Here is a 12139-nt window from a genome sequence, read left to right as displayed (position 1 = left end):
TTTAAATTGATGTCGATTACCTGTTAGGCTGAGCTTGCAGATGATCGGATATAATCACATAGGTGGGTACTCGTGCATTCTATGCGACGTTAGTCTCCCTTTCACGCGATTCTGTACGGTCCTTCGTGCTACATTTCGATAACCAACGCGCATGCGCACTATAATCAACACATGGTCTCTGTGTGCTTTCCCTCACGCTTCCTCCAGGCCCTCAGCCTCCTGCCAAAGCCTGAGTCCAGCCAATCCCCAAGATTCGCGCGGGTCACTTCAAGCCGCCTTCAAGTGTACCTCAACTTCGCATTTTTGATAGCACAAACCAGCAGTCGGGTGGAAGAAGCCGACAAGGTAAGGTCGTGCAAACGCACTAACACTTTGCCTCTAATTCTAGCAGTACTTCTGGCGCCGTTGTTACTTGCTCTTCGATGAAAGTCGTTTGAGGAATCTCGAAAATGTTGATAGAAAATACCCATTTTTTGTAAGACATAAATAGGGATTCGTGAATGTTCGAAACTTCATAATAACGAATCGAATATCATCCTGTTCGATTCGCTTAACGAATGAAATGGTGTATTTTCGGAAATATTTGAAACGAACGGAATGTGTTTTTAAACTTTCGAATAGGTTTCGAATAATTTGCGCGAGGTTCGAATAAAACTCGACGTAGCTTTCTTCTGCAACTGTTTCAAACGTATGGCTCACTCCGACACCGCGCAACATGCTGCCGCAATCGATCTGTGCGGATAGAAGAGCTCAGTGCGACGAAGTGTCCAATCGTGTGGCGGCGTTCATAGTACCCATACATGACCTCTAAGATAGGGCGACGTGACAGGGCTATGGCAGGTTTACCAAACCCTGCCGTGGTGCCTCATTTCGGAATCCATCGCACTACTACGGCGCTGCCCCTAGCACTTAAGCCGTGCAGCAAGATTTTCGTTTAGTACGAATATTCGCGCAAGTCCCAAATATTCGTGAAAATATTCGATTCGGTTTTGAAAAAATTACTATTCGCACACCCCTAGATTTAATGTCTGCTGAAGACATAATTTGGAAGACATGTCGACTATTTATGCTTAAAATTTTCAAGCATTGTTACGCCAGAAATATACTTTTTTTTCTCTTCGAAATAGCGGCGTTGTGGCTTTAAGCAGTGTTGACGAGAGTTAAATCCATGTCCCCTGCACACAATTTATTTTTTGTTGTTTAGTTGGCAGAGGTATATTTCACATCATACGACTCGAATTATCACTTTTTCTTGTACCTAAAGTCATCTTGCTCATGCATGCTTAACAATGCGCTCGTAAGATAATTTCGCCGACCTATTGAGTATGCGCTTCGTTACAGCTGTACCAACAGGCAATCAGTCTTCGGTCTGACTTCACTGACGCCTACTTCAACAGGGGAGATTTCCTGCTTCGCATGAATAGGTGAGCGGAAACACGCTAATGAGCTTTCCTGTTGTTGCACGCACCCTTCTGTGATGCCTTTCAGTGGATTCTTTTTTTTTTCAGAACGAAAGAAGCAGATGCTATGTACGAAAGAGCTTTAGAATTAAATGAGAACAATCCAGACTTGTACTACAACGTAAGTATTCTAAACAGGCTTATTCTATAACACATTCTTTTATTTCCGACTTCTCCTAATATTTTCGTGCTCAAATGCTAGGTCTTTACGATCTTGTGGACGTGCGTTTGACAGCACAAAGGCGATAAGTGTGCTTGCCATTTGTCACTCTTCCTTGTCAATTTTCATCTGAGTTTATCTGTATTTACTAAATACAGACTTGGCAAGACTTGTGAAATTTTACTCGTGTCTTGCTTTTAGCCACCAATCGTATAACCTTCGCCTGGTTACTTCTACCCGCTTAAAATCTACTTTCCCCTCACTGTCCTTAAACCCCAAGGCCTTGGATAAATCAGCCCCGCTGCTTTCCACTGCAGGGTGAAGCCCTTTACAGAAAAGTATCAAGTGTTCAGCCGTTTCCTCCTCCTCTCCGCACGCAACGCACAACGTGTCTATCGCATGGTACCTGGTTCTATATGTCTTAGTCCGCATAACTCCCGTCCTGGCCTCAGAAAACAAAGAGCTTCCCCTACAATTATCATAGATATTTTTTTTAGATTTCCTGCTTAAAGATCCTGTATGTTCCCAGTGCCGATTTCGTCAGCATCCCTGTTTTCCACAGGGCTCTCTCTCTTTATTTAACCTTTTTCTTAACCGATAATTTTCTAGTTCGCTTTCCCCATTTCGTGTCAACGTGCCTTACGTACAAGTATCTGAAAAATTTAGGAGGTTTAGGGAGAGTTAAGCTTACTGAGCGGTTTCCAGTGCTGTATAGATTGATTACAACCCGTGCGCTCTTTAAACACAGAGCCTCTACCACATTGTGCATACCACCTACAGGGCACCTGAGTGTTTGTGTTTCATGTGCATACCCATTTTACTGTTAACATATCTCTGCAGCAGGTGGCGAGGAGTCTGTCTGTATGCCCTAAAATTTCTTTTACATAGAAAAATGATACTTACCTCAGAACACGTTCAAGAAGCGATAACGCTGACACATTTTGTTACAATGATTAAACACTAACTGCGCTAGAAACAAATAATCGCGTGATTTTTTTTATCTCTGCTTTCTAGAATCCTAAACGTTTACTAGCAACGGTTGCGTTAGTCATTGCTGGACCACTAGGCGTAAATAATGGCACCTGCCAATAAAGGCCTTCGTTACCATGTCTCAGTAGGCTTCCGAGTTGGAACTTGATCTGTTAAGCGCGAGGTGTCAGTTGCTCAAGAAAGTGAAAAATACCCTGCCCGAGCCGTTTCGTTGCCTAATGTTCATTATACCTTTGCGTTTGAAACAGCAAGCTTCGAGGGCACATAAACTTGCGGCCGGTACTTATACTTAAGGGTTATGCAAAGGTGACCTCCGCATTCCTTTTCATGCTGGATATTTTTTTCGTACTCTTGGATCTTAGGATTTTGCTTGACGAAGGTAGTGAATGTGATGGCCAGCTGCGTTACTGCCAGAGCGTCACCATCCAAGTTTCCTCGCTATGTTTAACGTTCCTGTTCTGCAAACTTATTGCAACGTACGAAATGATCGGTGTTGAAGTGCTGGTCTAATTTTCGGTGCACCTAAAGAAGTACCTACTATAACAACGACCAGGAAAGTGGCCGACGCATTGGCTGAATGTTGAAATAATTTTGAATTAAAATCTAATGACGTTAATTGGAGCAACGCTGGATAAAAAGCTTTCGCAGGGTAGTATTCACAAGGTGAATTAGATAAAAAGTCTTCAAACTACGTACATCAGCGCCGACACATTTTGCCAGCAGTTTTTACACGACTCGAAGGCTCCCCGGTAGACGGATTCCAGAAGGTCCTTAAGAGCACCCGTGCAAACTTCTTTGACGGCACTTAGGGACCCATGGTGGTGTCCTTTATCGTAAAGTAGTCGCTGACCTTGGTGCAGGTGTGGCTGTTTGCATTGTCGTGATGCAATTTCTGATTTTCATGTCCGGCGATGGCTGGCCTTACCCGGTTGACTCTTCCCTTCAGTCTTCTTAGCACATATAGGTGAAAAGCACCGTTCACTGTCTGTCCCTCAGGTACAGATTCAGAGCAGACCACCCCCTTTGCGTCGAAGGAAACGATGGGCGTGGCTTTCACTCTGGATTTGCTCATTCGAGCCTTTTTTGGACGAGGTGATACCGGAGTGTGCCATTCGGAACTTTGCCGCTTTTTTTTCCAGGTCGCATGGAAATACCTCAGTTTCGTTTCCCGCGATTACGTTGTCTAAAAAACCTGGGTCTTCTTCAACGCGTCGCAGGAGGTCTCCGCGAACGGACACTCGCCGAGCTGCTTTTGCTTGTCCGTCAAGACCTTCGGGTCCAGTTTAGCGCCTAACATTCGTATCGGCAAATGTGCAGTGACAGTGCTGTGCACTGTCATCTTATCAACGCCGATTTCGACCGCAGCCATTCGCACACTTATGGTGTCTTCGGCTGACGGCACTCGTGGAGTTTTCCGCGCACTCGTGCGGTGCCCCACGTTCGGCTGGATGCCACTCGTGCAGTGCCGTACGTTCGGCTGGGACGAGCACGACACGAGTGCGCGCCACTGCGCCACCGTGGAGACCGACGGTGGAGCGCGGTGCAATCCCGTCGTGCAGCTCGCGCTAGCAGACGTCGCGGGCAGACGACGCTGTTGGCGCAGACAATATCACTACACAGTGGCCGATAGGAAGCATCGACGAAGAGGAAAAAAACACGAAGCATCACAAGTGGGCATACTAAAGAAATGTTGAATATTGTAGCGGCTGCAATGCATTTATTCGCGCTGCAATCATGCAGCCACCGGCCGGTGAGCGCTGTGCCTTGACCATTTGAAAAAATAAAAGATTCGTCAATATTTTTAGTGCGGCGGACGGCAAATGTGGTTCATCTGGCACGCCTGCACTTTATGACATCATACTTTTTGTCAACGTGAGCATAGGATAAAAGATATATCAATACAGTGACAATGTGGGGAGCTGAGATTGGATTGAGAATCGTCGGCAGATATTTTCGGAAGTCCCTCTAGCTGCTCTAAAGCGTATGCATCAAAACCGGCAAGCATAACGCCGTGGTGTGTCTGACAAACCTGCACAAGCACAGTCACAGTATTTCATGATCATGGTCATGGTTCCCGCATTGCCCACCGTCGCTATGAACGCCGGTCCTGCGCACTGTTACTGAAGAGGTTGTTGCTATCTGTACAAATTGCTGACTGCAGTCGTTGGCGTCGGCTGCTCGTAAGAATGGCCTCTGAGATTTTTGAGAGTCTCGGAGGCCATCGTGAACAGAGGGCAGAAAGAGCAACAGCACGATGAGAATGTTTTGCACGTTCGGCTGAGTTGCAAGTGGACGTGCCACTCGTGCAGTATTTGACGTCACTTCCTAAGCATCGGCACGGAGGCAGTGCGGCTCAGCCGAAGACACCATTAAACAACGGTCTGAATGCGGCACATCACGCTTACGTTGCACGCTGTCGTCGGTTCTTGACGTTGACGGCCGTCGAGAGCGGTGCCCGTGGTCCACTCTCTCTAGGCCGTCTTTGAAGAGCTTGTTCCACTTACAAACTGCAGTTTGGGACATGCTTTCATCCTTGAACACTTGGCGAATCATGCCTAACACATCCGTACCTGATTTCCTCACTCCAACACAACATTTGATGGCGTACTTCTGTTCAATCGCTCGCTGCATTTTGCGCTTGCACCGGCTCACTCGATAGGGGCCCACTAAAAACACGGTCAAGCCTGAACGAACGCTCGCACACGACTAACTCTTGGCGCGTCTTGGACGTCACGCCCCCCCCCCCCCCCCTACTGCGCATGCGCGGTGTGCGTGCGCACTGCGACATACAGTCACGTCAGGAAAAAAGTGTTCCCGATACTTTTTGTACAAACCATATTATAATGTTTGTGTTTTTGATGTTCAGATGTTGTTTTTTTTAAGCTATATATTTCGTTCCTGGCGAAATAAAAACGAGTTGATAGCCAGCGCGTTGTGCCGTCGGGTTCTTTCTTCGTTCTGTGTTCCTGCGCTGTTTTTTACATCTTTGGTTTGTGGTGTTTGTGGGTGTAACGTCCCAAAGTGACTCAGGCTATGAGGGACGCAGTAGTGAAGGGCTCCAGAAATTTCGACCACCTGGGGTTCTTTAACGTGCACTGCCATCGCACAGTACACGGGCCCCTAGAATATCGCCTCCATCGAAATTCGACTGCCGCGGCCGATATCGAACCCGCGTCTTTCGGGTCAGCAGCCGAGCGCCATAACCACTGAGCCACAGCGGCGGCTGTTTTGACATCTTTAAAGGTGTACTTGCTCGCCAAAGTATCCACCTTAACATAGGTAAAACAAAGGAAGCGACGTGTTGTATTCTCTCTCCCGGTGTTTGGCTTGATTTGTGCGTTTTACGCTTAAGGAGCTCTCTGTAGTTTGAGCGAGAAAAGGTTTAGTTTTTTTTTATCACTGATGAATGACAAATAATCCTTAATCTGTAATTACCTATCGGCCGTCATCTCCTTCGGGAAAGTAGCTGCATGCGCGCATTAGCAAACATTGCTTGCGCCGCTGCGCAAAAGATGGTGCCATATTGCTGCTTTGCATTTGGATTCGCGAAAGTACAGCACTCCGATTACCACACGTGTAGTAAAAGCAGTGGACACACACGACAGAGAAAAGATCCCTAAATACAACAGGAATTTTCGTCGTTGTGTCGTTACAACAGATTTTTTTGTGGTATTGCGAACTTTTCTGTTGCAGCAGAACTTCCTTCGTCGTTACGACAGGAGTCTGGTGAATACTACACAACTTCCTGTTGTCACTACAAGAATTTCTGTTCTGAAGTCCAATAGTATAACAGGAAAATCTGTTGTCACAACAGAACATGTTGTGTTGTGTTTTTAAATATCGCTATACATGGAAATATTTCCCCAGCTTTTTCTCCTATTGACGCGGCCTTATTTTTGCGTACCCTGTACCTTGCTGGGCAAAACCAACGAGCAACCGCAGGAAAAATGGTCGCATTTAGATGGTTTTCGATAATTTTTTCTTTCAAAAAAGAAGTCTGAGGTTTAAAATTTAACGTCATACGTAACAAATCAGTCAAACTCACGTTTCATTATTATGAGTGCCGTTAAAGTGTTTCTTTTCTCATCATCAAATTTTATGTTCGAAATGAGAGTTTAAAGATGAAATTGAAACATAACTTGAAAAGATATGCTTGCATTGAAGAGAAGATACACTAAGCCAAAATTAGAATATGCGAAATGCCTGCCCATCCAATAGCATATACTGCTAAAAAATCTTTAGCAATAGCGTGCCCATGTAGGACACGCCATTGGGCGAAATAGGCAGAACGTTTGGCATCGCAGGCGGTATCAGATGTTGCCGAAATGATGAGCAAACCCGAGAATTAAGACAAATGACCCCGGTAGCGTTAACGTTCCTTTTAAAACGGCCACTGAGTCAACCAAAACCGGGCCAAATGAGGATCTACGAGACACTGTTACCGGTGACCTCGGCTGGGCTGGGCTCGACTGCGCCACTACCCTGCGATGGCAGGGGTTGCCATCGCAGGGGCTTGTGCGTCCCAGGTTGCTCTTTCCGAAGAACCTCTCGAGACCAATACTCAATTTAACTGGCTCGTGCCACAGTGGCCAATTTTCCCACAATGCGGTGAGCAGGTAGTGATGACGATACAAGGTCACGTGACCTAGGTGGCCCTCCTGCCTCCTTGGTTGCTCTCTGGGCACCACCTGCCAGAGTCATGCTCGTGATTGTTCGCTCACTACGACGATGAAGACAGATTTTCTGCAGACCTCCAGCCTTAGAGCTGTGGCGTTAAAGTAAGCATCAAATTATGCACGGAAGCATTCACTTTTTGTTTCTCGTGATCGAACTGCTGTATACACATGGATTATTACATACACATGGTTATTTTTTATTCGAACCAGTGTTCTCCAAGCCCGATATGGCGTTTATTCGAGAACTTGATTTTAAAATGAGAAAATCGCTTAGTACGCTTCAAGCGAAAGATATTGCGCCATTCCACCCTTCTTACAATACAAAAAAAAAATCACGGCTTAGAAGAAGTTGAAAAAATCCAAGAAAATAACATAAGGACGCCCGTTCGCTTTGATCAGAAACAAAATACTCAACTTGCGTCCAGTGCTTAAGGACAGCACCGAGAAGACGAAACCTCATTGCCGTATCTGCGCCTGAAAAATGTTCTGCGTTAATCCCCAGGAAAGTTTTCACGTCACATTGCTAAAAAAAAAGAAGTCTTAGCATAGAATTCTTCTAAACTATGTCGTTCTATTGAGAAATTTGGCGTTGCAAAGGCCTTGGGGATTATTTTTACTCACCTTTTAGACATCATGATGTCATCAGCCCACATTTTTAGACCATTTCAAGTCCCGGCTGTAGGTTACGTTTGCGCTATAAAGGAAGGCGTACATGCACTTTTACTAAACTTACATGAAGAGGTCATCTGGAGTAGGTGCAATACCGAACTGTTTTTCTAAATAGCATACGCCCGTGTCCTGTCCGATGTCAGCGCATGTTAAAGATCTCCAGGTGGTCGAAATTATATATAACCGGAGACATCCACTCCGGCACCTCTTTCTTTCTTCTCTCAGTCCCTCCTTTATTCCTTCTCTTACGGTGTGGTTCAGGTGTCCGCCGATATGTGAGACAGATACTGCGCCATTTCCTTTCCCCAGCAACCATTATTTACAAATATCTCCCATACTACCAACTTCCACCAGACCGGAAATACGCCAAAATCATACCTACCCCAAAAACTGACGGCAATGACAACCCTCAATATTTTACACCCATTTAACTGTTTTCCACTTGCGAAAAATCACTTGAGCATACGATTTCCAAACACACCTCCGTTTTCCTTGACTGTCATAAAATAATATAGTTGAGCATGTTTTGGAAAAAAAGTCTGTGCACTGTAACCCAAACACTTGAAACAATTCAAGATCTCGCTGCAGCCTTAGATAATAAATACTACGTCTACGCTACGCTTTCATGCTCCAAAAAAGCCTTCGATCGCGTATCTCATCCAAAACTGCTATTTGAAATAAAATAACTTCTCAAAACTTCGACGATCGCTGCCGTACAAGTACAATATAGTGCTGGCGAATCTCACGCGGTCCCACATGTACGGCGGTGATCGTGTGTTCAAGCGCCGTACATAATTTACGGGATAACGAGAAGGTTCATTCTGAACCTCCCTGTAAGCGTATTCATTCCTTAATTCTCGTGCATCGACAAAACATACAAGTCATAGGAGCGTGTCTTCTACGAAAAAATTCAACCATCATAAAATCAAGACCACCCTGCTTGCGTGGATGGAAGATTACCTTTCGTGTCGTCGTCAAGACTGATAATGTGTCTTCTAAAGGAGAACTCTGGTTTGCGCTAGTTGGTTTATGATTCACAAAGAAAACGGCGCGAAATACGGGGGCAAAAGAGAAACAAACACGACAGGACCAGCGCCAACTTAGAACTGAATTTCCCTTCGAATGGAATTCATGGCGCAAAGCCTAGAAAGTTTGCATGGAGCTGAGAATTCGACCTGAACGCTATGTCTCCCCGCTATTTTCTTAAGGTTGTGCGAAACCCCGTGGATGTACGGTATTTACCACCACACGGTTGCTCGAAATCGGATCTCTGCTTTGAGGACCTTGCTTCAACTTCTGCAGAATTGCTTCACACACGGAAGAAACCACACGGAAGCAATGCTGCAGAACCCAAGCAGCACAAGTTATTGGCCCAACATTGGAACTGTATTGGCAAAGCTGGCTCTACAAAGGACCAGGATGGGGCCATCCTGTTGCAATATTGGGCCGATGGCCTGTGCTGCTTGAGAAGTTGAAGCAAGATCCTCAAAGCAGAGATCCGATTCCTCGGAACCGTGTGGTGGTAATACCGTACACCCACGAGGTTTCGCACAACCTTAAGGAAATAGCGGGCAGACATAACGTTCAGGTCGCATTCTCAGCTCCATGCAAACTTTCTCGGCTTTGCGCCATGAATAGCCGAGAAAAACAAGCGGCTTGTACTGTCAAACATCAAAACAAGTTCACACATTGCAGACCTCGGGTTGCTTACCAGATTCCTTTAAGCCGCGGGCTCATCTACATTGGCCAAACAGGTCGATGTTTCAATGAGCGTGCCAGCGAGCACTGCCGAAATCTACGAGGCTAATGAACGAAGCTTCCTACTGGATCACTGCAAAGCTTGCAGGAATTGCCGTCCTGAGTTGAACAAAACTATCTTCTTGAGGAGTGGAAAGGACAGATTCGAGAGAGAGGTGGTGGAAGCCTATAATATTAGGAAAGAAGGGAGCAGACGCGTCAGCAAGCCATCCATTACGCTTAGAGACGAGGAGTTCACATTGCTAGAAGGATCTTTTGTAGGTTTACCGTTTGGTCCTGTTCGCATTCCTGTTCGCATTTTATGCCACTGACGCAGACTTTGGTCCTAGCCTCTTTTTCACTTTTTCACTTTTCTATTTCTTTCACCTATTCCATGTTTCTTGTTGGTCATCGGATTTCATTCATATGGTTGCTGGTTGACCAGTCCCGGTTGTTAAAAGTTTTTGCATTCATCACGCATTTCGCCTTTCTTACCTTTGACGCGGCTTTGGCCTTAAGTCTTCATTCTGCACTTTTTTCCACGTTTCTTGTTGGTCACCTAGCATCACTCCTCATGCGGTTGTATAGTTTTCGGTTGTTAAGGGTTTGCGTGGCCATGATCGTTTGATTTTCATACATGTGTAGAGATGTTTGTTAAAGTTTTCTTCACGTCGTTTGGGTTTTTCTTCCGGATGAGCATGATAAAATGTGTTACGTGGTTACTTATCGTACTTCATGTATTAGATCTATTTCAGTGGTATGTTGTACGTCCTGTGTTGGCTTCGGAACTTTACGAAAGCGTGATTGCATGGTTGTTACGGCATGGTGGCTAACAAAAAGGCAGGTTTTATGCGAAATAAAATTCAGTTGTAAGTTGGCGCTGGTCCTGTCCTGTTTGTTTCTCTTTTGTCTCCGTATTTCGCGACGTTTTCTTTGTGTCTTCTAAAGCTGCTTTAGTTTAGTCCGGATTACCTCACGGATCAGTTTTAGGGCTTTTTTGTTTTTGGGCTTGATCGGTTTGACCTGCATTAATGACATTAATTGTGTAATCCTTGTGCAGATGAGACTTCGCAGACGCCTGCTAAATTCGCATTGAAATGCGCAATGAAATTCGCAATGAAATGCTTCTCTGGCAAAAATACAAGAATGCTGCACAACATGAAAGATGACTATAAATTACGAGAAAATCGTAACAATGCCAATGGAAGCGAGGTATGGAAAGAAAAATGATCGATGTAACGTTAAGAGACAGGAAGAGGGCAGAATGGGTCAGGGATCAAAATGTAATGACACCCTGATCTAAATCAAGAGGAAGAAATGGGCTTTGGCAGGGCATGTACCTCGAAAGCAAGATAACCGCTGGTCCTTAAGGGTAACGGAGTGCATTCCAAGAGAAGGCAAGCGTAGCAGGGGGCGGCAAAAGGTTAGATGGGCGGATGAGATTAAGAAGCTTGCAGGCATAGGGCGCAACTGGCAAAGGTCAGCGTTAACTAGAGAGACATAGGAGAGGCCTTTGCCCTGCAGTGGGCGTATTCAGGCTGATGATGATGATGACACTTTACAGTTGGAGAATAAGTGAAGTGTATGTATGTAGTACGCACACAGCCAACCGCAAATTAAGTGCCGTTGAAAATGAAAGCCGCTGGTACCGAGTGGGAATCGACATCGTCCAGTTGGCAAGAATTTGTACCTGTGACTTCCCGGAAGTAGAACTGCTCGTGAGTAGTAAGTATTAAGTGGTTTTTATTAAAATAATATTAAAAAGGAAGGAAAATCTTTTTCCTAGCCCCGGCATCTGTCATCGATACTGAAGCACCTGAGCTGGGGCAGCGGAAATAGAGGATAGCAGGCAGAATGGAGAAATGAAATGAAAGAGGTGAGGGGACAGGAAGAGAGGATATGGGGAGAGGTAATATACACAATTTATTTACACAATAAGAAATGTGTCCAGGAACTGCTCGTGAACGACAGCAAAAAGAGCCATTGAATCAACGAGCTCAATTTTTGCATATCACTGGAGGCATTTGCAACTTCGCTGCGTTTGAAAAGCGCTACGACTTCAAGCCCACTTCATCAAATGCCCGACTTCCTAAATAAAAGTCTCAAATGGAAAGAGAATCCTTGAAATGAAAAAAAAAAGATAAAAATAAAGGTAAATCTTTAAAAACAAACAAGGAAGTTATTAATTCTGCTTAGGAATATTTGCTTATAAGACCACGCGTTTAAAGGGCGGCCAAACCTCTCCAGGGATCATCCAGGGCCTTGTACTTCACACAACCATGTCCGACTTTCGCTGTAGTCCTGAACATGAAACCTACAAGGTGCACGAAGGTGACGTCGTCCGCACGAGGAAGAACGCACGAGCCGTGACAGCTTAAGTTTTGTGGCAGCCCATGTTTCTCAGGTCTTGCAACATCCTCATCAAGGACGAAAGAGTGCTGCTTCGG

General features: G+C 45.3%; 1 long non-coding RNA gene across 1 annotated transcript; it reads left to right on the top strand.

Moving 5' to 3' along the window:
• The first annotated feature begins 203 nt into the window (after window positions 1-203).
• On the top strand, window positions 204-1424 carry LOC144133695 (uncharacterized). The gene is made up of 2 exons (XR_013315093.1): window positions 204-345; window positions 1342-1424. It is a non-coding gene; the product is annotated as an uncharacterized LOC144133695 (long non-coding RNA).
• The last annotated feature ends 10715 nt before the right edge of the window (window positions 1425-12139 follow it).

This window comes from Amblyomma americanum, chromosome 1 (genome assembly GCF_052857255.1).
Source record: "Amblyomma americanum isolate KBUSLIRL-KWMA chromosome 1, ASM5285725v1, whole genome shotgun sequence".
NCBI lineage: Eukaryota > Metazoa > Arthropoda > Arachnida > Ixodida > Ixodidae > Amblyomma > Amblyomma americanum.
The sequence above is the reverse complement of the archived record's forward strand: the minus strand, read 5'-3'. Positions and strand labels throughout refer to the sequence as shown.